The following is a 4,776-nucleotide window of genomic DNA, read 5'->3' on the forward strand; positions in this document are numbered from 1 at the left end:
ACCCGAGCTTATAGTCAAAACATGCGTTGAAGAACGTATAAATATCAAGGTGAATCCTATTAGTAATAGTCACCTCGAACTTGTATATTAGGCGCGCTTTAACTATTAGCTGGACGTGGAATTTTGATGCATTATTGTCTAAAACTGTATAAGTGGCTTTGAATGGCAACAAATTCCCCTCGCCAGACAATCAATGCTTGCATGTATTTCCTGTCACGAGGTGAATTTAGTCCCATGGTGTTGCCAATCACATTGAAGAAATTACTCACCATTGACGGCCATGCCTCCTTTCCAATCAGATACAATCAAATACAAATAATTGCGGTTTGGATAGTTTTCAGAATATGTTTTTAATTTTCAACTATACACGAGATTGTAGCGAACATCAACAAAGTTTGGTAACCATCCCTATACACAATTTTTTTTCCTCAATTTTTTCACTCTAACCACTCAAAATTCTCATGCCTCAAATAGCGGTAGTCACGTTTGATTCAAGCAATGAGACATTTAATACAAAAAAAAAAAAGGATGTTTTGATCAATAGCGTATTTTTCATAATTATAATTTAACAAGTTTTTTTTTTTTTTTCAATTGCACTGGAAGGTGAGGGGGGAATCACTTAGAAGAGGCCAGAAGCATTGTTGTGACCCACAGCCACCTCTGCTCTCCAGGGCCTTACCGTCCCTTTCCATTGGTCCCCTCTCCCCCCCCTCCCTCTTAACTCAGGCAAAGGGGAAAAAAAAAGATGTCACTCACTAAATAATGGAATCCCCGGATCGCTGCGTGGGGTCGGGTCCTCTTCTTCACCCGATACTAGTCCTCAGCTTGGTTACGTCTCTCTATCTCCCCACACGATGTATCTATAAATATTCATAGTACACCCCCTTTGTTTCCCATCACTCCATTTTCTCTGCATAGTGATCTATCGGCGCTCTCTCCTCTCTCATGTGGGCACAGTAAGGCTCCCTAACACCACACCACAAAAGCTCTTTTTTACTTCCTCTCTCTTCTCTGTCGATATTTTCCATGGCGGCTTCCATCGACAACCGTCAATACGCTGGCCCTTTAAACGCCGTCGCTCATTCCTTCAACGTCCCCCCTCATTTTAACTTCCTCCCAAGCCCGTGAGATCCGAACCCTTGCTAATGGACTTGGATTCCTCCAGCGAAGATGAGAACGACGCCGACGAGTTGAAAGACCTAATACGAAAGGCTAACACCGAAGTGGAGGCGCCCATCTTTGATCCCCGCGATGACGGAACCGCCGACTGCTGGATCGAACGCAACGCTTCCTTGGTCCGCCTCACAGGGAAACAACCCCTTCAACTCGGAGCCACCCCTCACCCGCCTCATGCATCACGGCTTCATCACCCCCGTCCCACTCCACTATGTCCGCAACCACGGCGCCGTCCCTAATGCGCGCTGGGATGACTGGACCATCGAGGTTTGTGGCCTCGTGAAACGCCCCGCCCAATTCACTATGGACGAACTGGTCAACGAGTTCCCGAGCCGGGAGCTGCCGGTGACGCTGGTGTGCGCTGGGAATAGGAGGAAAGAACAAAACATGGTAAAACAGAGCATCGGTTTTAACTGGGGCGCGGCCGCGGTTTCCACTGCGGTCTGGAGAGGGGTGCCGTTAAGGTACTTGCTCAAGAGGTGCGGGATCTATAGCCGGACGAAAGGGGCATTACACGTGTGCTTCGAGGGAGCTGAGGATCTGCCGGGTGGAGGTGGGTCCAAGTACGGCACAAGCATCAAGAGAGAGATAGCCATGGATCCGGCTCGCGACATCATCATCGCATATATGCAAAACGGAGAACAATTGGCTCCGGATCACGGGTTTCCGGTGAGGATGATCATACCGGGTTTCATTGGTGGCCGCATGGTAAAGTGGCTCAAGCGTATCATTGTGACTCCACAAGAATCGGGCAACTATTACCATTACAAGGACAACAGAGTACTTCCCTCCCACGTGGATGCCGAGCTCGCCAACGCTGAAGGTAATGCGCTCTGCACTTGTACTTGTTTTCCCTGGCGGTATGTTTGCTCGCGAGGCGTCCCGCTTCCTTCGTTTGCTTAGACGAAACATTTGCTAATCCCAACTTGTTAATTATATTTGAATGACTGCAGCTTGGTGGTACAAGCCAGAGTACATAATCAACGAGCTCAACATAAACTCTGTGATAACCACGCCTTGTCACGAGGAGATCTTGCCATAAACTCCTGGACTACTCAGATGCCGTATGTGCTGAGGGGCTATGCATATTCTGGTTAGTGTTTGTTTTTGTTTTCTTTTTTCAAAGTTCGGAGTTTAGATTCTGGGTAAGCTGAGGGTGTGAGGGAGTCAGGCGGCGATGTACCTATAATAATTTTGCTCCGCAAACGCGTGATAAAGATATCCATGGGGGTACTGTGCAGGGGGCGGAAGAAAAGTGACACGTGTGGAGGTGACGTTGAACGGCGGGGAAACGTGGTTAGTGGCCACGTTGGAACACCGGAGAAGCCGAACAAGTACGGCAAATATTGGTGCTGGTGTTTCTGGTCGCTGGAGGTGGAGGTGCTGGACCTTCTCGGAGCCAAGGAAATCGCAGTGCGAGCATGGGACGAGGCCCTCAACACCCAACCTGACAAGCTCATTTGGAATGTCATGGTACGTGCTCACGCGTCTCCGTTAAATATTTCATTCCCTTTGTTTCATGGAAAAACTGTCAGTTCATCACGCGCCCCACCGGATTTATCTCACTCATAGCTTCTATTATTTGACCCCTTGGTAAATTCAACATCAGGCCCTCAACTATTGGATCCCTTTAACTGCCTTCGCACAGGAGTTCGGCTTCTTTGTGAGGGATTTTTATTATTTCTAAATTACCACAGATTAAAATATTTGGGGAGAGGACGTTTTTTAACACTTTCGCTGTAATATCCCCTGTCACTTTCATCTTTTAATAGCTTATTGGGTGGGCCACGGCGTCATTGATGCGTGTGATTATTCCCAAATGACCATCATTAAAAAAAAATGTTAAAATTGTGCACTTTAATTGAGTGAATATATGTTAATATCAATGGCTGTACATCAACTGCATCAGCACTATGGTCAATGTTCTTAATGAGAATAATATATTGGTAAAAATAATTCTTTGAACTGTTTTTATCTCCTTGTCGTTTACTTTATTCAAATCTGAGTGCTTTGGGCTTTGGTGGTGCAGGGCATGATGAACAATTGCTGGTTCAAAGTGAAAACCAATGTGTGCAGGCCCCATAAAGGGGAGATTGGAATTGTATTTGAGCACCCGACCTTGCCGGGTAACCAATCTGGTGGGTGGATGACCAAGGAAAGACACCTTGAGCAAACGTCAGAGTCCAACCCCAGCCTCAAGAAGAGTGTCTCAACGCCCTTTATGAACACAACTTCAAACATGTACTCCATCTTTGAAGTCAAAAGGCACACTTCCCCTGACTCTGCTTGCTTGGATCATCGTTCACGGCCATGTCTATGACTGCACTCGCTTCCTCAAAGATCACCCCGGCGGCGCCGATAGCATCCTCATCAACGCCGGCACCGACTGCACCGAAGAGTTCGAAGCCATCCATTCCGACAAAGCAAAGAAAATGCTTGAGGACTACCGAATTGGTGAGCTCATGACTACCGGTTACGCCTCCCCCGACTCGTCGCCCAACACCTCCCTGCACGGCAATGGCGATATCAGCCACTTAACCCCAATCACGGAAACCCCCATTACGCAGCGTGGCCCTCAACCCACGTGAGAAAATCCCATGCAAGCTCGTCTCCAAAACGTCCATCTCGCACGACGTGAGGCTTTTCTTTTCCGTTTTTCGCTACCCTCCGAAGACCAAATCATGGGTCTGCCGGTGGGAAAGCACATATTCGTATGTGCTACCATTGAGGATGTGCATAGTGTGGCGAGCTTACACTCCCACCACCAGCGTGGAGGAAGTGGGGTATTTGATCTGGTGGTCAAGATCTACTTCAAAGGGGTGCACCCCAAGTTCCCCAACGGCGGGCTCATGTCTCAGCACTTGGACTCGCTTCCTATCGGTTCTGTGGTGGAAGTAAAGGGTCCCCTCGGCCACATAGAGTACACTGGAAGAGGTCAGTTTTTGGATCACGGGAAGCCCAAGTTTGCGAAGAGGCTAGCCATGTTGGCCGGTGGGACAGGTATCACACCCGTCTATCAGGTGGCGCAAGCCATTCTGAAGGACCCAGAGGACCGAACCGAGATGCATGTTGTGTATGCGAACCGGACGGAGGATGATATTCTGCTGAGAGAAGCTCGACGAGTGGGCTAAGAAGGACGAGCGGTTCAAGGTGTGGTACGTGGTGCAAGAAAGCAAGAGTGAAGGGTGGGAATATAGTGTGGGTTTCATCACGGAGGATTCCTGAGGGAGCATGCCCCCAAGGCATCAGATGACACGCTGGCATTAGCTTGCGGGCCACCACCCATGATTCAGTTTGCAGTGCAGCCGAATTTGGAGAAACTGGGGTATGACATCAGCAACAACTTGCTTGTGTTTTAGATATCGAGGGGCCACGGACGGCGTAGGGTGTATGTTGTATATGTGTGTAATTGGATCGAATAATGTTACTATTATTTTTGTCCTAGATTTTTTTTCCCCCATTTGAAAACAAATCTAGAAAAAGTCGTATGTGCAAAACCTTTGATGGTTTTGCTGTCCCCTTGTAGGTATATATATACCATTCACGTGTTTATATAACAATGGAAGGGCCAATTAGTTTTGCCCCGTTGGGTCCTATTAA

The 4,776-nt window shown here is 47.9% G+C and overlaps 1 pseudogene; it reads left to right on the top strand.

Moving 5' to 3' along the window:
* Positions 1–901: 901 nt before the first annotated feature.
* On the top strand, positions 902–4,776 carry LOC114719331 (inducible nitrate reductase [NADH] 2-like; annotated as a pseudogene).

This window comes from Neltuma alba, unplaced genomic scaffold (assembly GCF_004799145.2).
Source record: "Neltuma alba isolate B1F8T4 unplaced genomic scaffold, ASM479914v2 tig00011908_pilon, whole genome shotgun sequence".
In the NCBI taxonomy this organism is placed as follows: Eukaryota; Viridiplantae; Streptophyta; class Magnoliopsida; order Fabales; family Fabaceae; genus Neltuma; species Neltuma alba.